This window comes from Oncorhynchus mykiss, chromosome 14 (genome assembly GCF_013265735.2).
Source record: "Oncorhynchus mykiss isolate Arlee chromosome 14, USDA_OmykA_1.1, whole genome shotgun sequence".
In the NCBI taxonomy this organism is placed as follows: Eukaryota; Metazoa; Chordata; class Actinopteri; order Salmoniformes; family Salmonidae; genus Oncorhynchus; species Oncorhynchus mykiss.
In genome coordinates, this window is record NC_048578.1 from 41,097,357 (window position 1) to 41,123,476 (window position 26,120).

General features: G+C 48.5%; 1 protein-coding gene across 4 annotated transcripts in view; it reads left to right on the forward strand.

Annotated features, from left to right (window-relative positions):
• The window catches only part of LOC110487799 (vascular endothelial growth factor receptor 3), a 255,210-nt gene that overhangs the window by 39,282 nt on the left and 189,808 nt on the right, over positions 1-26,120 (forward strand). The gene's annotated exons all lie outside the window — the stretch shown is intronic.

Genomic DNA, 26,120 nt, shown 5'->3' on the forward strand with positions numbered 1-26,120 from the left:
GCAAGCTAAAAACACGGAGCCTAACGTTAGCTAGAGAGCTAGCTGCTAGGAGGATCTTCATGTCATTGGAGGACTGGGTGAGTGGCTGACTTTTTCCCCTCGTATCATATTTTCGTGGCTACACAGCTAGAGATGCAGGTGTCATTTGGTTTGTTAGCAAGAAATGTGAATCGCTTTGTAATGAAAGATAATGAAATGATAATAATGAAATAAATAATGAAAGATACAATACTCAACAACAAAACAAGGCCGCAAATAACGGACCGCAATACAATAAACAATCACTCACAAACAAACATTAGGGAACAGAGGGTTAAATAATGAACAAGTCATTGGGGGACTGAAACCAGGTGTGTAAGACAAAGACAAAACAAATGGAAAGTGAAAAGTGGATCGGCGATGGCTAGAAGCCCGGTGACGTCGACCGCCGAACGCCGCCCGAACAAGGAGAGGGACCGACTTCGGCAGAAGTCGTGACATCTGGGCTGTCTACTCCGATTTCAGACCACTCTTGTCTGAGTGTGCCAGAGAGCCAGAAAAACAGATGAATTTACAAACGCTCAACACCTGCTGAATATGACCGGTGTCAGTAAATGTATACAAAAAGTTAATAGTTGGTCAAGAATGTTCTGGATAACATGTAAACAGCCTAACCAGCTCTGCTAGGGCTAAATGATCAGAGTGAGGTGTGCTCTCATTTGTGTCTGGATGTAGCTAGCTAGCAAGCTAGACAACTTTAGCCAGTTAGCTTGGGTGCTTGGTTGGGACAACACATGCAGTGGCAGGCAAGCTGCAGTTGGACGAGCAGGCGATTCCCCATAGTTAATTCCCCATAGTTAATTCCCCATAGTTAATTGGTGTAATTTTGACTGCCTACTAGCTGAAAAAGTTTGAGAAGGTTTATCCGTTAGATTTTAGCTGATCTTGCATGATTGTCCCAACCAAGCACCCAAGCTAACTGGCTAAAGTTGGCTAGCTAGCTACATCCAGACACAAATGAGAGCACACCTCACTCTGATCAGTCTTTGAATGGAGATCAAACTGTCCAGTTTGATTGTTGGTTGCAGCTCGTTCCAGTCGATAGCTGCAGCGAACTGAAATAAGGAGCGACCCAGGGATGTGTGTGTTTTAGGGACCTTTAACAGAATGTGGCTTGTAGAACGGGTGTTGTATATGGAGGATGAGGGCTGCAGTAGATATCTCAGATAGGGGGGAGTGAAGGGGTGTTGTATGTGGAGGATGAGGGCTGCAGTAGATATCTCAGATAGAGGGGAGTGAAGGGGTGTTGTATATGGAGGATGAGGGCTGCAGTAGATATCTCAGATAGAGGGGAGTGAAGGGGTGTTGTATGTGGAGGATGAGGGCTGCAGTAGATATCTCAGATAGAGGGGAGTGAAGGGGTGTTGTATGTGGAGGATGAGGGCTGCAGTAGATATCTCAGATAGAGGGGAGTGAAGGGGTGTTGTATATGGAGGATGAGGGCTGCAGTAGATATCTCAGATAGGGGGGAGTGAAGGGGTGTTGTATGTGGAGGATGAGGGCTGCAGTACATATCTCAGATAGGGGGAGTGAAGGGGTGTTGTATGTGGAGGATGAGGGCTGCAGTAGGTATCTCAGATAGGGGGGAGTGAGGCCTAAGAGGGTTTTATAAATAATCATCAACCAGTGGGTCTTGCGACGGGTATACAGAGATGACCAGTTTACAGAGGAGTACAGAGTGCAGTGATGTGTCCTATAAGGAGCATTGGTGGCAAATCTGATGGTCGAATGGTAGAGAACATCTAGTTTCTAGAGAGCACCTTTACCTGCCGATCTATAAATTACGTCTCCGTAATCTAGCATGGGTAGGATGGTCATCTGAATCAGGGTTAGTTTGGCAGCTGGGGTGAAAGAGGAGCGATTACGATAGAGGAAACCAAGTCTAGATTTAATATAGGGAAGGATAGCCAACCTTTTTGTGGTTGATCGATCAATAGGACTGGAAAGTGTATGACGGCTTGCATGGTATTTAGTTGCATATTTGCAGAAATCCATTGAAGTGTATTTTGTTGAATGTATTATAATGATTTAAAGTCACACTGTTGCTACTGCCTGTCCAGTCCTATGTTCTTCCTCTGCCTGTCCAGTCCTATGTTCTTCCTCTGCCTCTACTCTCCCATGTTCTTCCTCTGCCTGTCCAGTCCTATGTTCTTCCTCTGCCTGTCCAGTCCTATGTTCTTCCTCTGCCTGTCCAGTCCTATGTTCTTCCTCTGCCTGTCCAGTCCTATGTTCTTCCTCTGCCTGTCCAGTCCTATGTTCTTCCTCTGCCTCTACTCTCCCATGTTCTTCCTCTGCCTGTCCAGTCCTATGTTCTTCCTCTGCCTGTCCAGTCCTATGTTCTTCCTCTGCCTGTCCAGTCCTATGTTCTTCCTCTGCCTGTCCAGTCCTATGTTCTTCCTCTGCCTGTCCAGTCCTATGTTCTTCCTCTGCCTGTCCAGTCCTATGTTCTTCCTCTGCCTGTCCAGTCCTATGTTCTTCCTCTGCCTGTCCAGTCCTATGTTCTTCCTCTGCCTGTCCAGTCCTATGTTCTTCCTCTGCCTGTCCAGTCCTATGTTCTTCCTCTGCCTGTCCAGTCCTATGTTCTTCCTCTGCCTGTCCAGTCCTATGTTCTTCCTCTGCCTGTCCAGTCCTATGTTCTTCCTCTGCCTGTCCAGTCCTATGTTCTTCCTCTGCCTGTCCAGTCCTATGTTCTTCCTCTGCCTGTCCTGTCCTATGTTCTTCCTCTGCCTGTCCAGTCCTATGTTCTTCCTCTGCCTGTCCAGTCCTATGTTCTTCCTCTGCCTGTCCAGTCCTATGTTCTTCCTCTGCCTGTCCAGTCCTATGTTCTTCCTCTGCCTGTCCAGTCCCATGTTCTTCCTCTGCCTGTCCAGTCCTATGTTCTTCCTCTGCCTGTCCAGTCCTATGTTCTTCCTCTGCCTGTCCAGTCCCATGTTCTTCCTCTGCCTGTCCAGTCCTATGTTCTTCCTCTGCCTGTCCAGTCCTATGTTCTTCCTCTGCCTGTCCAGTCCTATGTTCTTCCTCTGCCTGTCCAGTCCTATGTTCTTCCTCTGCCTGTCCAGTCCTATGTTCTTCCTCTGCCTGTCCAGTCCTATGTTCTTCCTCTGCCTGTCCAGTCCTATGTTCTTCCTCTGCCTGTCCAGTCCTATGTTCTTCCTCTGCCTGTCCAGTCCCATGTTCTTCCTCTGCCTGTCCAGTCCTATGTTCTTCCTCTGCCTGTCCAGTCCTATGTTCTTCCTCTGCCTGTCCAGTCCTATGTTCTTCCTCTGCCTGTCCAGTCCTATGTTCTTCCTCTGCCTGTCCAGTCCTATGTTCTTCCTCTGCCTGTCCAGTCCTATGTTCTTCCTCTGCCTGTCCAGTCCTATGTTCTTCCTCTGCCTGTCCAGTCCTATGTTCTTCCTCTGCCTGTCCAGTCCTATGTTCTTCCTCTGCCTGTCCAGTCCTATGTTCTTCCTCTGCCTGTCCAGTCCTATGTTCTTCCTCTGCCTGTCCAGTCCTATGTTCTTCCTCTGCCTGTCCAGTCCTATGTTCTTCCTCTGCCTGTCCAGTCCTATGTTCTTCCTCTGCCTGTCCAGTCCTATGTTCTTCCTCTGCCTGTCCAGTCCTATGTTCTTCCTCTGCCTGTCCAGTCCTATGTTCTTCCTCTGCCTGTCCAGTCCTATGTTCTTCCTCTGCCTGTCCAGTCCTATGTTCTTCCTCTGCCTGTCCAGTCCTATGTTCTTCCTCTGCCTGTCCAGTCCTATGTTCTTCCTCTGCCTGTCCAGTCCTATGTTCTTCCTCTGCCTGTCCAGTCCTATGTTCTTCCTCTGCCTGTCCAGTCCTATGTTCTTCCTCTGCCTGTCCAGTCCTATGTTCTTCCTCTGCCTCTACTCTCCCATGTTCTTCCTCTGCCTGTCCAGTCCTATGTTCTTCCTCTGCCTGTCCAGTCCTATGTTCTTCCTCTGCCTGTCCAGTCCTATGTTCTTCCTCTGCCTGTCCAGTCCTATGTTCTTCCTCTGCCTGTCCAGTCCTATGTTCTTCCTCTGCCTGTCCAGTCCTATGTTCTTCCTCTGCCTGTCCAGTCCTATGTTCTTCCTCTGCCTGTCCAGTCCTATGTTCTTCCTCTGCTATGTTCTTCCTCTGCCTGTCCAGTCCTATGTTCTTCCTCTGCCTGTCCAGTCCTATGTTCTTCCTCTGCCTGTCCAGTCCTATGTTCTTCCTCTGCCTGTCCAGTCCTATGTTCTTCCTCTGCCTGTCCAGTCCTATGTTCTTCCTCTGCCTGTCCAGTCCTATGTTCTTCCTCTGCCTGTCCAGTCCTATGTTCTTCCTCTGCCTGTCCAGTCCTATGTTCTTCCTCTGCCTGTCCAGTCCTATGTTCTTCCTCTGCCTGTCCAGTCCTATGTTCTTCCTCTGCCTGTCCAGTCCTATGTTCTTCCTCTGCCTGTCCAGTCCTATGTTCTTCCTCTGCCTGTCCAGTGCTATGTTCTTCCTCTGCCTGTCCAGTCCCATGTTCTTCCTCTGCCTGTCCAGTCCTATGTTCTTCCTCTGCCTGTCCAGTCCTATGTTCTTCCTCTGCCTGTCCAGTCCTATGTTCTTCCTCTGCCTGTCCAGTCCTATGTTCTTCCTCTGCCTGTCCAGTCCTATGTTCTTCCTCTGCCTGTCCAGTCCTATGTTCTTCCTCTGCCTGTCCAGTCCTATGTTCTTCCTCTGCCTGTCCAGTCCTATGTTCTTCCTCTGCCTGTCCAGTCCTATGTTCTTCCTCTGCCTGTCCAGTCCTATGTTCTTCCTCTGCCTGTCCAGTCCTATGTTCTTCCTCTGCCTGTCCAGTGCTATGTTCTTCCTCTGCCTGTCCAGTCCCATGTTCTTCCTCTGCCTGTCCAGTCCTATGTTCTTCCTCTGCCTGTCCAGTCCTATGTTCTTCCTCTGCCTGTCCAGTCCTATGTTCTTCCTCTGCCTGTCCAGTCCTATGTTCTTCCTCTGCCTGTCCAGTCCTATGTTCTTCCTCTGCCTGTCCAGTCCTATGTTCTTCCTCTGCCTGTCCAGTCCTATGTTCTTCCTCTGCCTGTCCAGTCCTATGTTCTTCCTCTGCCTGTCCAGTCCTATGTTCTTCCTCTGCCTGTCCAGTCCTATGTTCTTCCTCTGCCTGTCCAGTCCTATGTTCTTCCTCTGCCTGTCCAGTCCTATGTTCTTCCTCTGCCTGTCCAGTCCTATGTTCTTCCTCTGCCTGTCCAGTCCTATGTTCTTCCTCTGCCTGTCCAGTCCTATGTTCTTCCTCTGCCTGTCCAGTCCTATGTTCTTCCTCTGCTATGTTCTTCCTCTGCCTGTCCAGTCCTATGTTCTTCCTCTGCCTGTCCAGTCCTATGTTCTTCCTCTGCCTGTCCAGTCCTATGTTCTTCCTCTGCCTGTCCAGTCCTATGTTCTTCCTCTGCCTGTCCAGTCCTATGTTCTTCCTCTGCCTGTCCAGTCCTATGTTCTTCCTCTGCCTGTCCAGTCCTATGTTCTTCCTCTGCCTGTCCAGTCCTATGTTCTTCCTCTGCCTGTCCAGTCCTATGTTCTTCCTCTGCCTGTCCAGTCCTATGTTCTTCCTCTGCCTGTCCAGTCCTATGTTCTTCCTCTGCCTGTCCAGTCCTATGTTCTTCCTCTGCCTGTCCAGTGCTATGTTCTTCCTCTGCCTGTCCAGTCCCATGTTCTTCCTCTGCCTGTCCAGTCCTATGTTCTTCCTCTGCCTGTCCAGTCCTATGTTCTTCCTCTGCCTGTCCAGTCCTATGTTCTTCCTCTGCCTGTCCAGTCCTATGTTCTTCCTCTGCCTGTCCAGTCCTATGTTCTTCCTCTGCCTGTCCAGTCCTATGTTCTTCCTCTGCCTGTCCAGTCCTATGTTCTTCCTCTGCCTGTCCAGTCCTATGTTCTTCCTCTGCCTGTCCAGTCCTACGTTCTTCCTCTGCCTGTCCAGTCCTATGTTCTTCCTCTGCCTGTCCAGTCCTATGTTCTTCCTCTGCCTGTCCAGTCCTATGTTCTTCCTCTGCCTGTCCAGTCCTATGTTCTTCCTCTGCCTGTCCAGTCCTATGTTCTTCCTCTGCCTGTCCAGTCCTATGTTCTTCCTCTGCCTGTCCAGTCCTATGTTCTTCCTCTGCCTGTCCAGTCCTATGTTCTTCCTCTGCCTGTCCAGTCCTATGTTCTTCCTCTGCCTGTCCAGTCCTATGTTCTTCCTCTGCCTCTACTCTCCCATGTTCTTCCTCTGCCTGTCCAGTCCTATGTTCTTCCTCTGCCTGTCCAGTCCTATGTTCTTCCTCTGCCTGTCCAGTCCTATGTTCTTCCTCTGCCTGTCCAGTCCTATGTTCTTCCTCTGCCTCTACTCTCCCATGTTCTTCCTCTGCCTGTCCAGTCCCATGTTCTTCCTCTGCCTGTCCAGTCCTATGTTCTTCCTCTGCCTGTCCAGTCCTATGTTCTTCCTCTGCCTGTCCAGTCCTACGTTCTTCCTCTGCCTGTCCAGTCCTATGTTCTTCCTCTGCCTGTCCAGTCCTATGTTCTTCCTCTGCCTGTCCAGTCCTATGTTCTTCCTCTGCCTGTCCAGTCCTATGTTCTTCCTCTGCCTGTCCAGTCCTATGTTCTTCCTCTGCCTGTCCAGTCCTATGTTCTTCCTCTGCCTGTCCAGTCCTATGTTCTTCCTCTGCCTGTCCAGTCCTATGTTCTTCCTCTGCCTGTCCAGTCCTATGTTCTTCCTCTGCCTCTACTCTCCCATGTTCTTCCTCTGCCTGTCCAGTCCCATGTTCTTCCTCTGCCTGTCCAGTCCTATGTTCTTCCTCTGCCTGTCCAGTCCTATGTTCTTCCTCTGCCTGTCCAGTCCTATGTTCTTCCTCTGCCTGTCCAGTCCTATGTTCTTCCTCTGCCTGTCCAGTCCTATGTTCTTCCTCTGCCTGTCCAGTCCTATGTTCTTCCTCTGCCTGTCCAGTCCTATGTTCTTCCTCTGCCTGTCCAGTCCTATGTTCTTCCTCTGCCTGTCCAGTCCTATGTTCTTCCTCTGCCTGTCCAGTCCTATGTTCTTCCTCTGCCTGTCCAGTCCTATGTTCTTCCTCTGCCTGTCCAGTCCTATGTTCTTCCTCTGCCTGTCCAGTCCTATGTTCTTCCTCTGCCTGTCCAGTCCTATGTTCTTCCTCTGCCTGTCCAGTCCTATGTTCTTCCTCTGCCTGTCCAGTCCTATGTTCTTCCTCTGCCTGTCCAGTCTTATGTTCTTCCTCTGCCTGTCCAGTCCTATGTTCTTCCTCTGCCTCTACTCTCCCATGTTCTTCCTCTGCCTGTCCAGTCCTATGTTCTTCCTCTGCCTGTCCAGTCCTATGTTCTTCCTCTGCCTGTCCAGTCCTATGTTCTTCCTCTGCCTGTCCAGTCCTATGTTCTTCCTCTGCCTCTACTCTCCCATGTTCTTCCTCTGCCTGTCCAGTCCCATGTTCTTCCTCTGCCTGTCCAGTCCTATGTTCTTCCTCTGCCTGTCCAGTCCTATGTTCTTCCTCTGCCTGTCCAGTCCTATGTTCTTCCTCTGCCTGTCCAGTCCTATGTTCTTCCTCTGCCTGTCCAGTCCTATGTTCTTCCTCTGCCTGTCCAGTCCTATGTTCTTCCTCTGCCTGTCCAGTCCTATGTTCTTCCTCTGCCTGTCCAGTCCTATGTTCTTCCTCTGCCTGTCCAGTCTTATGTTCTTCCTCTGCCTGTCCAGTCCTATGTTCTTCCTCTGCCTCTACTCTCCCATGTTCTTCCTCTGCCTGTCCAGTCCCATGTTCTTCCTCTGCCTGTCCAGTCCTATGTTCTTCCTCTGCCTGTCCAGTCCTATGTTCTTCCTCTGCCTGTCCAGTCCTACGTTCTTCCTCTGCCTGTCCAGTCCTATGTTCTTCCTCTGCCTGTCCAGTCCTATGTTCTTCCTCTGCCTCTACTCTCCCATGTTCTTCCTCTGCCTGTCCAGTCCTATGTTCTTCCTCTGCCTGTCCAGTCCTATGTTCTTCCTCTGCCTGTCCAGTCCTATGTTCTTCCTCTGCCTGTCCAGTCCTATGTTCTTCCTCTGCCTCTACTCTCCCATGTTCTTCCTCTGCCTGTCCAGTCCCATGTTCTTCCTCTGCCTGTCCAGTCCTATGTTCTTCCTCTGCCTGTCCAGTCCTATGTTCTTCCTCTGCCTGTCCAGTCCTACGTTCTTCCTCTGCCTGTCCAGTCCTATGTTCTTCCTCTGCCTGTCCAGTCCTATGTTCTTCCTCTGCCTGTCCAGTCCTATGTTCTTCCTCTGCCTGTCCAGTCCTATGTTCTTCCTCTGCCTGTCCAGTCCTATGTTCTTCCTCTGCCTGTCCAGTCCTATGTTCTTCCTCTGCCTGTCCAGTCCTATGTTCTTCCTCTGCCTGTCCAGTCCTATGTTCTTCCTCTGCCTGTCCAGTCCTATGTTCTTCCTCTGCCTGTCCAGTCCTATGTTCTTCCTCTGCCTCTACTCTCCCATGTTCTTCCTCTGCCTGTCCAGTCCTATGTTCTTCCTCTGCCTGTCCAGTCCTATGTTCTTCCTCTGCCTGTCCAGTCCTATGTTCTTCCTCTGCCTGTCCAGTCCTATGTTCTTCCTCTGCCTCTACTCTCCCATGTTCTTCCTCTGCCTGTCCAGTCCCATGTTCTTCCTCTGCCTGTCCAGTCCTATGTTCTTCCTCTGCCTGTCCAGTCCTATGTTCTTCCTCTGCCTGTCCAGTCCTACGTTCTTCCTCTGCCTGTCCAGTCCTATGTTCTTCCTCTGCCTGTCCAGTCCTATGTTCTTCCTCTGCCTGTCCAGTCCTATGTTCTTCCTCTGCCTGTCCAGTCCTATGTTCTTCCTCTGCCTGTCCAGTCCTATGTTCTTCCTCTGCCTGTCCAGTCCTATGTTCTTCCTCTGCCTGTCCAGTCCTATGTTCTTCCTCTGCCTGTCCAGTCCTATGTTCTTCCTCTGCCTGTCCAGTCCTATGTTCTTCCTCTGCCTCTACTCTCCCATGTTCTTCCTCTGCCTGTCCAGTCCCATGTTCTTCCTCTGCCTGTCCAGTCCTATGTTCTTCCTCTGCCTGTCCAGTCCTATGTTCTTCCTCTGCCTGTCCAGTCCTATGTTCTTCCTCTGCCTGTCCAGTCCTATGTTCTTCCTCTGCCTGTCCAGTCCTATGTTCTTCCTCTGCCTGTCCAGTCCTATGTTCTTCCTCTGCCTGTCCAGTCCTATGTTCTTCCTCTGCCTGTCCAGTCCTATGTTCTTCCTCTGCCTGTCCAGTCCTATGTTCTTCCTCTGCCTGTCCAGTCCTATGTTCTTCCTCTGCCTGTCCAGTCCTATGTTCTTCCTCTGCCTGTCCAGTCCTATGTTCTTCCTCTGCCTGTCCAGTCCTATGTTCTTCCTCTGCCTGTCCAGTCCTATGTTCTTCCTCTGCCTGTCCAGTCCTATGTTCTTCCTCTGCCTGTCCAGTCCTATGTTCTTCCTCTGCCTGTCCAGTCTTATGTTCTTCCTCTGCCTGTCCAGTCCTATGTTCTTCCTCTGCCTCTACTCTCCCATGTTCTTCCTCTGCCTGTCCAGTCCTATGTTCTTCCTCTGCCTGTCCAGTCCTATGTTCTTCCTCTGCCTGTCCAGTCCTATGTTCTTCCTCTGCCTGTCCAGTCCTATGTTCTTCCTCTGCCTCTACTCTCCCATGTTCTTCCTCTGCCTGTCCAGTCCCATGTTCTTCCTCTGCCTGTCCAGTCCTATGTTCTTCCTCTGCCTGTCCAGTCCTATGTTCTTCCTCTGCCTGTCCAGTCCTATGTTCTTCCTCTGCCTGTCCAGTCCTATGTTCTTCCTCTGCCTGTCCAGTCCTATGTTCTTCCTCTGCCTGTCCAGTCCTATGTTCTTCCTCTGCCTGTCCAGTCCTATGTTCTTCCTCTGCCTGTCCAGTCCTATGTTCTTCCTCTGCCTGTCCAGTCTTATGTTCTTCCTCTGCCTGTCCAGTCCTATGTTCTTCCTCTGCCTCTACTCTCCCATGTTCTTCCTCTGCCTGTCCAGTCCCATGTTCTTCCTCTGCCTGTCCAGTCCTATGTTCTTCCTCTGCCTGTCCAGTCCTATGTTCTTCCTCTGCCTGTCCAGTCCTACGTTCTTCCTCTGCCTGTCCAGTCCTATGTTCTTCCTCTGCCTGTCCAGTCCTATGTTCTTCCTCTGCCTGTCCAGTCCTATGTTCTTCCTCTGCCTGTCCAGTCCTATGTTCTTCCTCTGCCTGTCCAGTCCTATGTTCTTCCTCTGCCTGTCCAGTCCTATGTTCTTCCTCTGCCTGTCCAGTCCTATGTTCTTCCTCTGCCTGTCCAGTCCTATGTTCTTCCTCTGCCTGTCCAGTCCTATGTTCTTCCTCTGCCTGTCCAGTCCTATGTTCTTCCTCTGCCTCTACTCTCCCATGTTCTTCCTCTGCCTGTCCAGTCCTATGTTCTTCCTCTGCCTGTCCAGTCCTATGTTCTTCCTCTGCCTGTCCAGTCCTATGTTCTTCCTCTGCCTGTCCAGTCCTATGTTCTTCCTCTGCCTCTACTCTCCCATGTTCTTCCTCTGCCTGTCCAGTCCCATGTTCTTCCTCTGCCTGTCCAGTCCTATGTTCTTCCTCTGCCTGTCCAGTCCTATGTTCTTCCTCTGCCTGTCCAGTCCTACGTTCTTCCTCTGCCTGTCCAGTCCTATGTTCTTCCTCTGCCTGTCCAGTCCTATGTTCTTCCTCTGCCTGTCCAGTCCTATGTTCTTCCTCTGCCTGTCCAGTCCTATGTTCTTCCTCTGCCTGTCCAGTCCTATGTTCTTCCTCTGCCTGTCCAGTCCTATGTTCTTCCTCTGCCTGTCCAGTCCTATGTTCTTCCTCTGCCTGTCCAGTCCTATGTTCTTCCTCTGCCTGTCCAGTCCTATGTTCTTCCTCTGCCTCTACTCTCCCATGTTCTTCCTCTGCCTGTCCAGTCCCATGTTCTTCCTCTGCCTGTCCAGTCCTATGTTCTTCCTCTGCCTGTCCAGTCCTATGTTCTTCCTCTGCCTGTCCAGTCCTATGTTCTTCCTCTGCCTGTCCAGTCCTATGTTCTTCCTCTGCCTGTCCAGTCCTATGTTCTTCCTCTGCCTGTCCAGTCCTATGTTCTTCCTCTGCCTGTCCAGTCCTATGTTCTTCCTCTGCCTGTCCAGTCCTATGTTCTTCCTCTGCCTGTCCAGTCCTATGTTCTTCCTCTGCCTGTCCAGTCCTATGTTCTTCCTCTGCCTGTCCAGTCCTATGTTCTTCCTCTGCCTGTCCAGTCCTATGTTCTTCCTCTGCCTGTCCAGTCCTATGTTCTTCCTCTGCCTGTCCAGTCCTATGTTCTTCCTCTGCCTGTCCAGTCCTATGTTCTTCCTCTGCCTGTCCAGTCCTATGTTCTTCCTCTGCCTGTCCAGTCTTATGTTCTTCCTCTGCCTGTCCAGTCCTATGTTCTTCCTCTGCCTCTACTCTCCCATGTTCTTCCTCTGCCTGTCCAGTCCTATGTTCTTCCTCTGCCTGTCCAGTCCTATGTTCTTCCTCTGCCTGTCCAGTCCTATGTTCTTCCTCTGCCTGTCCAGTCCTATGTTCTTCCTCTGCCTCTACTCTCCCATGTTCTTCCTCTGCCTGTCCAGTCCCATGTTCTTCCTCTGCCTGTCCAGTCCTATGTTCTTCCTCTGCCTGTCCAGTCCTATGTTCTTCCTCTGCCTGTCCAGTCCTATGTTCTTCCTCTGCCTGTCCAGTCCTATGTTCTTCCTCTGCCTGTCCAGTCCTATGTTCTTCCTCTGCCTGTCCAGTCCTATGTTCTTCCTCTGCCTGTCCAGTCCTATGTTCTTCCTCTGCCTGTCCAGTCCTATGTTCTTCCTCTGCCTGTCCAGTCCTATGTTCTTCCTCTGCCTGTCCAGTCCTATGTTCTTCCTCTGCCTGTCCAGTCCTATGTTCTTCCTCTGCCTGTCCAGTCCTATGTTCTTCCTCTGCCTGTCCAGTCCTATGTTCTTCCTCTGCCTATACTCTCCCATGTTCTTCCTCTGCCTGTCCAGTCCTATGTTCTTCCTCTGCCTCCACTCTCCCATGTTCTGCCTCTATAGACGTTCTACTCTCCCATGTTCTGCCTCTATAGACGTTCTACTCTCCCATGTTCTGCCTCTATAGACGTTCTACTCTCCCATGTTCTGCCTCTATAGAAGAAAACAGAAGTTCAGTAAAACTGTAATATAAAAGAAACAACCTGAACTCTCGTTGTACTGAACTCTCGTTGTACTGAACTCTCGTTGTACTGAACTCTCGTTGTACTGAACTCTCATTTTACTGAACTCTCGTTTTCCTGAACTCTCGTTGTACTGAACTCTCGTTGTACTGAACTCTCGTTGTACTGAACTCTCGTTGTACTGAACTCCCATTTTAGTCCAGGAGCAACTGTATATCTTCTTTTGAACCAGACTTTTATTTAGAAACTCCAAGAGAGCTTTGGCCAAGTCCCAAATAACACTGTGTTCCCTTTATAATACCCTCCTGTTACCCTCCTGTTGCCTTACTGTTACCCCTCCGTTACCCTACTGTTGCCCAGTGCCCATAGGGAAAAAGGGGCCATTTGGGCCACATCCTAGGTGTATTTTGTATTTAGTAAATGGCAGAGATAGGAATATTTTCAACATGATGACTGTATCTCTTCAAGTATCTGTGTTCAGTTCTGCTGCAGAGAGCTGCCCACCTAGATGATACTGACACTATACTAAGCCTGCCTCCAAAAATGGCACCCTAATCCCTATTTACAGAGCATTCAGAAAGTATTCAGACCTCTTCACTTTTTCCCCATTTGGTTACGCTACAGCTTTATTCTAAAATGGATTAAAAAAATCCTTATCAATCTACACACAATACCCCATAGTGACATCACAATACCCCATAGTGACATCACAATACCCCATAATGACATCCCAATAACCCATAATGACATCACAATACCCCATAGTGACATCACAATACCCCATTGTGACATCACAATACCCCATAGTGACATCCCAATACCCCATAGTGACATCACAATATCCCATAATGACATCACAATACCCCATAATGACATCACAATACCCCACAGTGACATCACAATACCCCATAATGACATCACAATACCCCATAATGGCATCACAATACAATCACAATTCCTTCTGTTTCCGTAGTGACGTTCTGTTCCTTCTGTTTCCGTAGTGACGTTCTGTTCCTTCTGTTTCCGTAGTGACGTGCTGTTCCTTCTGTTTCCGTAGTGACGTTCTGTTCCTTCTGTTTATGTAGTGACGTTCTGTTCCTTCTGTTTCCGTAGTGACGTGCTGTTCCTTCTGTTATTACCTTCTGACGATATCGTCCCCTCTCCTTGTTCTGGCGGTGTTTGGCGGTCGGCATCGCCGGCCTTCTAGCCGTCGCCGGCCTTCTAGCCATCGTCGGCCTTCTAGCCATCGTCGGCCTTCTAGCCATCGTCGGCCTTCTAGCCATCGTCGGCCTTCTAGCCATCGCCGGCCTTCTAGCCATCGCCGGCCTTCTAGCCATCGTTGGCCTTCTAGCCATCGCCGGTCCACTTTTCATTTTCCATTTGTTTTGTCTTGTTTTTCCTCACACCTGGTTCCAATTCCATAAGTACATGTTGTGTATTTAACCCTCTGTTTCCCCCCCATGTCCTTGTCCGAAATTGTTTATTGTACTGCTTGTGCACGTTAAGCTGGTGTGTGGCAGGTTTTTCCCATTTATTATTGTACTGTTAACGGTGGTTTTATTTATTAAACTGCGGCGTTGTAAATCAGTTTTTGCTCTCCTGCGCCTGACTTCTCTGCCGCCAATACTCACCCCTTACAGTTTATTATTATCATTACAGACAGTATCTCCGACAGTACTCACCCCTTACAGTGTGATTATCATCAGTACAGACAGTATCTCCGACAGTACTCACCCCTTACAGTGTTATTATCATCAGTACAGACAGTATCTCCGCATTTGGAAGACAGAACTGCTGAAAACCTTTCTTTGGCTTACGATTTCAATCATGCTGTTGGACGGAGAGAGATTTGCGTTTTCAATTACACCTCATATTTTTTTATATATATTTTTTTACAAATTGCACCCTACTCCAGGTCTATAGTAGGGCTCTGGTCAAAAGAAGTGTACCATGGGTCGCCGTTTAGGAAGCAATCTGTATTGAACTGTATTGAACGTAAGCAGTAGGCTTGCTGTGAATAGCGCTGGGCCAGTCACCGAAAGGTCACTGGTTCGAATCCCTGAGATAACTAGATTAACAATGTATCCTTGAACAAGGCATGTGTATAAGAGAATCTTCTAAATGACGAAAATGTAACCATTTCATGTGGGTCTGTATTATAGTGAACCCTTTCATATGGGTCTGTATTATAGTGAACCATTTCATATGGGTCTGTATTATAGTGAACCATTTCATATGGGTCTGTATTATAGTGAACCATTTCATATGGGTCTGTATTATAGTGAACCATTTCATATGGGTCTGTATTATAGTGAACCATTTCATATGGGTCTGTATTATAGTGAACCCTTTCATATGGGTCTGTATTATAGTGAACCATTTCATATGGGTCTGTATTATAGTGAACCCTTTCATATGGGTCTGTATTATAGTGAACCATTTCATATGGGTCTGTATTATAGTGAACCATTTCATATGGGTCTGTATTATAGTGAACCATTTCATATGGGTCTGTATTATAGTGAACCATTTCGTATGGGTTGACTGTGTATCAGAGGGTGTGTTGAAGCCATATATTCAACTGACAGACTGACAGTATCTCCCCAAGACAACATACACATCTGGCTTCCACTATTTACGCCAAATCACTGTCACAGGCTATAACTGTATATGAAGAGGAGGATGATTAGTTAGAGGAAGAGAAGAGAGAAGAGAAGAGTGAGGGATGCTGGGAAGCCTCAAAGGAGCAGTGATCCCAGTGATGTTTAAGAGTATCTGAAGTTAACCTTACGTAAGAGTAGACCAGCCCTAGCAGAGATCTCCTGGCCTGCTCTCATCAATCTCAAGTGTCTGGGCTGGATACCAGGGCCACACCTCTCCTCTCCCCTTGGTTCTGGGCCAGACCTCTGTGGCTTCTTACCCAATGTGTTTAGATACCTCACCTCACCTCTCCTCTCCTCTCCTCTCCTTTCCTCTCCACTCCTCCTCTCCTCTCCTCTCCTCTCCTCTGCACTCCTCTCCTCTCCACTCCTCTCTTCTGCACTCCTCCTCTCCTCTCCTCTCCTCTCCTCTCCTCTCCTCTCCTCTCCTCTCCTCTCCCCTCCTCTCCTCTCCTTTGCACTCCTCTCCTCATTATTTATTTTCTCGTGTACTTTCCTCTCCTCTCCTGAACTTCTCTCTCCGCTTCTCCTCTCATATCCTTTTCCCCCTCTCCTCTCCACAGCCCAGCCCACAGTGTTTAGATAGAGGGTTTACTCTGTCATCATCTACCAGCAGAGACAGAAACCACTGTGGAGGAGATGAGACTCCTAAGAGAGAGACAGAGAGACAGAGAGAGAGAGAGAGAGACAGAGAGAGTGAGAGACAGAGAGAGAGAGAGAAAGAGAGAGACAGAGAGAGAGTGAGAGACAGAGAGAGAGACAGAGAGAGAGTGAGAGACAGAGAGAGAGACAGAGAGAGAGTGAGAGACAGAGAGAGAGAGAGACAGAGAGAGAGACAGAGAGAGAGAGAGACAGAGAGACTGAGAGCACACAGAGTTATTGAAGAGAGTGAATCACTGGCCTGAATGTGAGGTAGATTTTTTTTCAGCTATAATAAAAAAAAAACTGTTTTATTGTCACGTACACCAGATAGGTGCAGTGAAATGTGCTGTTTTACAGGGCCATAGTAACAGGGTGACGCTGGTACAAATTAGGGTTAAGTGCCTTGCTCAAGGGCACCTCAACATAATTTTCACATTGTCGGCTTCAGTTTTCAGCGACCTTTGGGTTAATGATCCTACGCTCTAACCGCTAGGCTATCAACTGATAATAACACACAGTAAGAGATTGACTGGCATCATGATGCCAATAACAGTACTATGCAGAGAGATATGTGTGGTTCTACACCATGAAGCTGGTTGAGAGAATCAATCAATCAAATTTATTTATAAAGCCCTTCTTACATCAGCTGATGTCACAAAGTGCTGTACAGAATTCCATCCTAAAACTCTCTAGAAAGGCCAGAACCTAGGAAGAAACCTAGAGAGGAACCAGGCTATGAGGGGTGGCCAGTCCTCTTCTGGCTGTGTCGGGTGGAGATTATAACAGAACATGGCCAAGATATTCAAATGTTCATAGATGACCAGCAGGAGATTACAACAGAACATGGCCAAGATATTCAAATGTTCATAGATGACCAGCATGGTCCAATAATAATAAACTGGAGCAGCAGCACGGCCAGGTGGACTGGGGACAGCAAGGAGTCATCAGGCCAGGTAGACCTGAGGCATGGTCCTAGGGCCAGGTGGACTGGGGACAGCAAGGAGTCATCAGACCAGGTAAACCTGAGGCATGGTCCTAGGGCCAGGTGGACTGGGGACAGCAAGGAGTCATCAGACCAGGTAAACCTGAGGCATGGTCCTAGGGCCAGGTGGACTGGGGACAGCAAGGAGTCAGCAGACCAGGTAGACCTGAGGCATGGTTCTAGGGCCAGGTGGACTGGGGACAGCAAGGAGTCATCAGACCAGGTAGACCTGAGGCATGGTCCTAGGGCCAGGTGGACTGGGGACAGCAGGGAGTCATCAGACCAGGTAGACCTGAGGCATGGTCTTAGGGCCAGGTGGACTGGGGACAGCAAGGAGTCATCAGACCAGGTAGACCTGAGGCATGGTCCTAGGGCCAGGTGGACTGGGGACAGCAAGGAGTCATCAGACCAGGTAGACCTGAGGCATGGTCCTAGGGTTTAGGTCCTCCGAGAGAGAGAAAGAAAGAAAGAAAGAGAGAATTAGAGAGAGCATACTTAAATTCGCACAGGACACAGGATAAGACAGGAGAAATACTCCAGATATAACAGACTGACCCTAGCCTTCCGACACATAAACTTGCCAAGAATGTGCAAAGCTGCCATCAAGGCAAAGGGTGGCTACTTTGAACAATCTCAAATATAAAATATATTTTGATTTGTTTAACACTTTTTTGGTTACTACATGAATCCATCCGTATGTGTATTTGATGTCTTCACTATTATTCTATAATGTAGAAAATTAAGAAAAATCCTTGAATGAGTCGGTGTTCTAAAACTTTTGACCAGTAGTGTACATTTGGTCATGTAGTTGACCTTTTCTATTCATTTGATAGAACCTACTGGAAATGTCCTCTGTTCTAGAATGTTATCATAGAACCTACTGGAAATGTCCTCTGTTCTAGAATGTTATCATAGAACCTACTGGAAATGTCCTCTGTTCTAGAATGTTATCATAGAACCTACTGGAATTGTCCTCTGTTCTAGAATGTTATCATAGAACCTACTGGAAATGCCCTCTGTTCTATAATGTTATAATATAACCTGCTGGAAATGTCATTGTTCTAGAGTGTTATCATAGAACCACAGCTCTCTCTAGTCCTCTGTTCTAGAATGTTATCATAGAACCACAGCTCTCTCTAGTCCTCTGTTCTAGAATGTTATCATAGAACCACAGCTATCTCTAGTCCTCTGTTCTAGGGAAAACAGCTTAGGGATTTTATCAAGCTGGAGTTTTGCAATGGCTTTATCTCTGATTATATGCCAAATAAAATGTAAAATATTATTTTCCTTGGTAGTTTGAGGTGATTTTCCCCTAAATAAATATCTGGCACTCCCTTTCCATTCCTCCCTTTGGCCTCTAGTTTCTGACAAAAATATTTCAGTCAGTCAGTCAGTCAGTCAGTCAGTCAGTCAGTCAGTCAGTCAGTCAGTACTACATCTGTCTGTAGTAGTAGTTGGCTCTGTTAGTCTCCTTGGTTTTTACAGTACTACATCTGTCTGTAGTAGTAGTTGGCTCTGTTAGTCTCCTTGGACATCTATCTGTCTGTAGTAGTAGTTGGCTCTGTTAGACTCCTTGGTTTTTACAGTACTACATCTGTCTGTAGTAGTAGTTGGCTCTGTTAATCTCCTTGGTTTTTACAGTACTACATCTGTCTGTAGTAGTAGTTGGCTCTGTTAGTCTCCTTGGTTTTTACAGTACTACATCTGTCTGTAGTAGTAGTTGGCTCTGTTAGTCTCCTTGGTTTTTACAGTACTACATCTGTCTGTAGTAGTAGTTGGCTCTGTTAGTCTCCTTGGTTTTTACAGTACTACATCTGTCTGTAGTAGTAGTTGGCTCTGTTAGTCTCCTTGGTTTTTACAGTACTACATCTGTCTGTAGTAGTAGTTGGCTCTGGTAGTCTCCTTGGTTTTTACAGTACTACATCTGTCTGTAGTAGTAGTTGGCTCTGTTAGACTCCTTGGTTTTTACAGTACTACATCTGTCTGTAGTAGTAGTTGGCTCTGTTAGTCTCCTTGGTTTTTACAGTACTACATATATTTGTAGTAGTAGTTGGCTCTGTTAGTCTCCTTGGTTTTTACAGTACTACATCTGTCTGTGGCAGTAGTTGGCTCTGTTAGTCTCCTTGGTTTTTACAGTACTACATCTGTCTGTGGTAGTAGTTGGCTCTGTTAGTCTCCTTGGTTTTTACAGTACTACATCTGTCTGTGGTAGTAGTTGGCTCTGTTAGTCTCCTTGGTTTTTACAGTACTACATCTGTCTGTAGTAGTAGTTGGCTCTGTTAGTCTCCTTGGTTTTTACAGTACTACATCTGTCTGTAGTAGTAGTTGGCTCTGTTAGACTCCTTGGTTTTTACAGTACTACATCTGTCTGTAGTAGTAGTTGGCTCTGTTAGACTCCTTGGTTTTTACAGTACTACATATATTTGTAGTAGTAGTTGGCTCTGTTAGTCTCCTTGGTTTTTACAGTACTACATCTGTCTGTAGTAGTAGTTGGCTCTGTTAGTCTCCTTGGTTTTTACAGTACTACATCTGTCTGTAGTAGTAGTTGGCTCTGTTAGACTCCTTGGTTTTTACTGTACTACATCTGTCTGTAGTAGTAGTTGGCTCTGTTAGTCTCCTTGGTTTTTACAGTACTACATATATTTGTAGTAGTAGTTGGCTCTGTTAGTCTCCTTGGTTTTTACAGTACTACATATGTCTGTAGTAGTAGTTGGCTCTGTTAGTCTCCTTGGTTTTTACAGTACTACATCTGTCTGTAGTAGTAGTTGGCTCTGTTAGACTCCTTGATTTTTACTGTACTACATCTGTCTGTAGTAGTAGTTGGCTCTGTTAGTCTCCTTGGTTTTTACAGTATTACATATATTTGTAGTAGTAGTTGGCTCTGTTAGTCTCCTTGGTTTTTACAGTACTACATATGTCTGTAGTAGTAGTTGGCTCTGTTAGTCTCCTTGGTTTTTACAGTACTACATCTGTCTGTAGTAGTATTTGGCTCCGTTAGACTCCTTGGTTTTTACAGTACTACATATATTTGTAGTAGTAGTTGGCTCTGTTAGTCTCCTTGGTTTTTACAGTACTACATCTGTCTGTAGTAGTAGTTGGCTCTGTTAGTCTCCTTGGTTTTTACAGTACTACATCTGTCTGTAGTAGTAGTTGGCTCTGTTAGTCTCCTTGGTTTTTACAGTACTACATCTGTCTGTAGTAGTAGTTGGCTCTGTTAGTCTCCTTGGTTTTTACAGTACTACATCTGTCTGTAGTAGTGGTTGGCTCTGTTAGTCTCCTTGGTTTTTACAGTACTACATCTGTCTGTAGTAGTAGTTGGCTCTGTTAGTCTCCTTGGTTTTTACAGTACTGGTCCTGGGGGGCTCTGTTAGTCTCCTTGGACATCTATCTGTCTGTAGTAGTAGTTGGCTCTGTTAGTCTCCTTGGTTTTTACAGTACTACATATATTTGTTGTAGTAGTTGGCTCTTTGGTTTCAAGTCTCAAACTGAACTAAATATATACTTTCTCCCAGTTTGTCAGTTGTCTGCTGTTCCTCAAGAATATACAATATTGACTATCTTTGTAAAACACCTAACAACGTCGAGAGCAATCCGTGGGCTGAGGCCTCAGGGTTTTGAGTTTGGACTGTGGACTGGAAACCTTGCCTCTGTTCTCCTGTTGCTTCTCTCTCTTTCCTCTCTCCTAACTTCTCTCTGTCTCTCTGTCTGTCTGTCCGTCCGTCCTTCCGTCTGTGTCTGTGTCTGTCTCTGTCTCTCGCTCTGCCTCTCTCTCGCTCTGCCTCTCTCTCGCTCTGTCTCTCTCGCTCTGTCTCTCTCGCTCTGTCTCTCTCGCTCTGTCTCTCTCTCGCTCTGTCTCTCTCGCTCTGTCTCTCTCGCTCTGTCTCTCTCTCGCTCTGCCTCTCTCTCACTCTGCCTCTCTCTCGCTCTGTCTCTCTCTCGCTCTGCCTATCTCTCGCTCTGTCTCTCTCTCGCTCTGTCTCTCTGTCTCTGTCTCTCTGTCTCTGTCTCTCTCTGTCTCTCTCTCTCTCTGTCTCTGTCTCTCTCTCTCTCTGTCTCTGTCTCGCTCTGTCTCTGTCTCTACTTGCGGTGACGAGCGGGTTAAGGGTAGGAAATGTGCCGCGGGAATTAGAGGTTAGGGTCAGGTAGGAAATGTGGTGTTTCCAGAAATAGAGGAGGTATGAGGCATCTTCCATCCTCCGTCCTGATGGGAACTTCCTTTCTGACTGTCCCCCTGTCAGTCTCTCTCGGGGGGGGGGGGGGGGGGGCTTGTATCCTGGTCCTGCCCCTCAGCTCCTCTCTGTGTCAGCCTTATAACCTTATCTAGCCCCCCGGCCTGTTTCTGTGCTGGGTTGACCCAGTGTAAGGCCTCACAGGGCACTGTCCTGTGTTTGTTCACTAACCTAGTCCAGCCCCTGGCTTGTCTCTGTGTGGGGGACACAGTCCTGTGTTAGATCCAATAACATCTTCTCTCTGTGTGGGGGACACTGTCCCCCACACAGAGAAACCAGCCTGTGTCCTGCCCTGGGCCCTCTCTCTGTGTGGGCCCTAAACCAGCCTGGTCCTGCCCTGGGCCCTCTCTGTGTGGGCCCTAAACCAGCCTGGTCCTGCCCTGGGCCCTCTCTGTGTGGGCCCTAAACCAGCCTGGTTTAGGCATGAGGCATGGTGATTGACCCCTCAGGACACAGGTCTGAATCACACAACCGTATACCATCTACTGCATCTTGCCTATGCCCGCACGGCCATCGCTCATCCATATATTTATATGTACATATTCTCATTCATCCCTTTACATTCTGTGTATAAGGTAGTTGTTGTGAAATTGTTTGATTATTTGTTCCACATTACTGGAAACTAGAAGCAGAAGCATTTCGCTACACTCGCATTAACATCTACTAACCATGTGACCATTAACATCTGCTAACCATGTGACCATTAACATCTGCTAACCATGTGACCATTAACATCTGCTAACCATGTGACCATTAACATCTGCTAACTATGTGACCATTAACATTTGCTAACCATGTGACCATTAACATCTGCTAACTATGTGACCATTAACATCTGCTAACCATGTGACCATTAACATATGCTAACCATGTGTATGTGACCATTAACATCTGCTAACCATGTGTATGTGACCATTAACATCTGCTAACCATGTGACCATTAACACCTGCTAATCATGTGTATGTGACCATTAACATCTACTAACCATGTGACCATTAACACCTGTTAACCATGTGACCATTAACACCTGCTAACCATGTGTATGTGACCATTAACATCTGCTAACCATGTGACCATTAACATCTGCTAACCATGTGACCATTAACATCTACTAACCATGTGACCATTAACATCTGCTAACCATGTGACCAATAACATCTGCTAACCATGTGACCATTAACATCTGCTAAACATGTGACCATTAACATCTGCTAACCATGTGACCATTAACATCTACTAACCATGTGACCATTAACATCTGCTAACCATGTGACCATTAACATCTGCTAACCATGTGACCATTAACATCTACTAACCATGTGACCAATAACATCTGCTTACCATGTGACCATTAACACCTGTTAACCATGTGACCATTAACACCTGCTAACCATGTGTATGTGACCATTAACATCTGCTAACCATGTGACCAATAACATCTGCTAACCATGTGACCAATAACCTCTGCTAACCATGTGACCAATAACATCTGCTAACCATGTCACCAATAACATCTGCTAACCATGTGACCATTAACATCTGCTAACCATGTGACCATTAACATCTGCTAACCATGTGACCAATAACCTTTGCTAACCATGTGACCAATAACATCTGCTAACCATGTGACCATTAACATCTGCTAACCATGTGACCATTAACATCCGCTAACCATGTGACCATTAACATCTGCTAACCATGTGACCAATAACATCTGCTAACCATGTGACCAATAACATCTGCTAACCATGTGACCATTAACATCTGCTAACCATGTGACCAATAACATCTGCTAACCATGTGACCATTAACATCTGCTAACCATGTGACCAATAACATTTGATTTGATGCCGTGTACACGCCACACCTCAGACAATGTCTAGTAAAACTCGGAAGCATGTCCTTTGAAAGGAGAGGCCCCCCGTCCATAGAGGGCCAGTGTGAGGCAGGAATCTATAGAGGGCCAGTGTGAGGCAGGAATCTATAGAGGGCCAGTGTGAGGCAGGAATCTATAGAGGGTCGGTGTGAGGCAGGAATCTATAGAGGGATGGTGTGAGGCAGGAATCTATAGAGGGTCGGTGTGAGGCAGGAATCTATAGAGGGATGGTGTGAGGCAGGAATCTATAGAGGGATGGTGTGAGGCAGGAATCTATAGAGGGTCGGTGTGAGGCAGGAATCTATAGAGGGATGGTGTGAGGCAGGAATCTATAGAGGGATGGTGTGAGGCAGGAATCTATAGAGGGATGGTGTGAGGCAGGAATCTATAGAGGGATGGTGTGAGGCAGGAATCTATAGAGGGTCGGTGTGAGGCAGGAATCTATAGAGGGATGGTGTGAGGCAGGAATCTATAGAGGGATGGTGTGAGGCAGGAATCTATAGAGGGATGGTGTGAGGCAGGAATCTATAGAGGGATGGTGTGAGGCAGGAATCTATAGAGGGATGGTGTGAGGCTGGAATACCCAGCTGGGAGAGTGTGAAGCAGGAATACCCAGCTGGGAGAGTGTGAGGCTGGAATACCCAGCTAGGAGAGTGTGAAGCAGGAATAACCAGCTGGGAGAGTGTGAAGCAGGAATACCCAGCTAGGAGAGTGTGAAGCAGGAATAACCAGCTGGGAGATTGTGAGGCTGGAATACCCAGCTGGGAGAGTGTGAGACTGGAATACCCAGCTGGGAGAGAGTGAAGCAGGAATACCCAGCTGGGAGAGTGTGAGGCTGGAATACCCAGCTGGTAGAGAGTGAAGCAGGAATACCCAGCTGGGAGAGTGTGAGGCAGGAATACCCAGCTGGGAGAGAGTGAAGCAGGAATACCCAGCTGGGAGAGTGTGAGGCTGGAATACCCAGCTGGGAGAGAGTGAAGCAGGAATACCCAGCTGGGAGAGTGTGAGGCAGGAATACCCAGCTGGGAGAGAGTGAAGCAGGAATACCCAGCTGGGAGAGTGTGAGACTGGAATACCCAGCTGGGAGAGAGTGAAGCAGGAATAACCAGCTGGGAGAGAGTGAAGCAGGAATAACCAGCTAGGAGAGTGTGAAGCAGGATTACCCAGCTGGGAGAGTGTGAGACTGGAATACCCAGCTGGGAGAGAGTGAAGCAGGAATACCCAGCTGGGAGAGTGTGAGGCTGGAATACCCAGCTGGGAGAGTGTGAGGCTGGAATACCCAACTGGGAGAGTGTGAGGCAGGAATACCCAGCTGGGAGAGAGTGAAGCAGGAATACCCAGCTGGGAGAGTGTGAGACTGGAATACCCAGCTGGGAGAGAGTGAAGCAGGAATACCCAGCTGGGAGAGTGTGAGGCAGGAATACCCAGCTGGGAGAGTGTGAGGCAGGAATACCCAGCTGGGAGAGTGTGAGACTGGAATACCCAGCTGGGAGAGAGTGAAGCAGGAATACCCAGCTGGGAGAGTGTCCGTGTATGGGAGAGTGTCCGTGCTGGGAGAGTGTCTGGGAATGATTCACGGACCGCTACTGCTTCACAATGCTCCTTGGCCCGACCGGGACAAAGAGAGGCAACACCACTAACCTGCACAATATGAGGCAGGTTACCGCCAGGACAATATGAGGCAGGTTACCCCCCAGGACAATATGAGTCAGGTTACCCCCCAGGACAATATGAGGGAGGTTAACCCAGTACAATATGAGGCAGGTTACCCCCCAGGACAAGGACAATATGAGGCAAGTCCCCCCCAGGACCAGGACAATATGAGGCGGGTTCCCCCCAGGATTATATGAGGCAGGTTACCCCCCAGGACAATATGAGGCAGGTTACCCCCCAGGACAATATGAGTCAGGTTACCCCCCAGGACAGTATGAGGGAGGTTAACCCAGGACAATATGAGGCAGGTTACCCCCCCAGGACGAGGACAATATGAGGCAGGTTCCCCCCCAGGACCAGGACAATATGAGGCAGGTTCCCCCCAGGACCAGGACAATATCAGGCAGGTTACCCCCAGGACAATATGAGGCAGGTTATCCCCAGGACGGGGACAATATGAGGCAGGTTACCCCCCAGGACAATATGAGGCAGGTTACCCCTCAGGACCAGGACAATATGAGGCAGATTAACCCCCCAGGACCAGGACAATATGAGGCAGGTTCCCCCCAGGACCAGGACAATATCAGGCAGGTTACCCCCAGAACCAGGGCAATACGAGGCAGGTTAACCCCCAGGACAATATGAGGCAGGTTACCCCCCAGGACAATATGAGGCAGGTTACCCCAGGACAATATGAGGCAGGTTAACCTCCAGGACCAGGACAATATCAGGCAGGTTACCCCCCAGGACCAGGACAATATGAGGCAGGTTACCCCTCAGGACCAGGACAACATGAGGCAGATTACCCCCCAGGACCAGGACAATATGAGGCAGGTTAACCCCCAGGACAATATGAGGCAGGTTATCCCCAGGACCAGGACAATATGAGGCAGGTTACCGCCCAGGACAATATGAGGCAGGTTACCCCTCAGGACCAGGACAATATGAGGCAGATTACCCCCCAGGACCAGGACAATATGAGGCAGGTTCCCCCCCAGGACCATGACAATATGAGGCAGGTTCCCCCCAGGACCAGGACAATATCAGGCAGGTTAACCCCCAGGACAATATGAGGCAGGTTATCCCCAGGACCAGGACAATATGAGGCAGGTTACCGCCCAGGACAATATGAGGCAGGTTACCCCTCAGGACCAGGACAATATGAGGCAGATTACCCCCCAGGACCTGGACAATATGAGGCAGGTTCCCCCCCAGGACCATGACAATATGAGGCAGGTTCCCCCCAGGACCAGGACAATATCAGGCAGGTTAACCCCCAGGACCAGGACAATATGAGGCAGGTTACCCCCCAGGACCAGGACAATATGAGGCAGGTTAACCCCAGGACAATATGAGGCAGTTTACCCCCCAGGACAATATGGGGCAGGTTACCCCCAGGACCAGGACAATATGAGGCAGGTTACCCCCCAGGACCAGGACAATATGAGGCAGGTTACCCCCCAGGAAAATATGAGGCAGGTTACCCCTCAGGACCAGGACAATATGAGGCACATTACCCCCCAGAACCAGGGCAATATGAGGCAGGTTAACCCCCAGGACAATATGAGGCAGGTTATCCCCAGGACCAGGATAATATGAGGCTGGTTACCCCCCAGGATAATATGAGGCAGGTTACCCCTCAGGACCAGGACAATATGAGGCAAATTACCCCCCAGGACCAGGACAATATGAGGCAGGTTCCCCCCCAGGACCATGACAATATCAGGCAGGTTACCCCCCAGGACCAGGACAATATGAGGCAGGTTAACCCCAGGACAATATGAGGCAGTTTACCCCCCAGGACAATATGGGGCAGGTTACCCCCAGGACCAGGACAATATGAGGCAGGTTACCCCCCAGAACCAGGACAATATGAGGTAGGTTACCCCCCAGGACA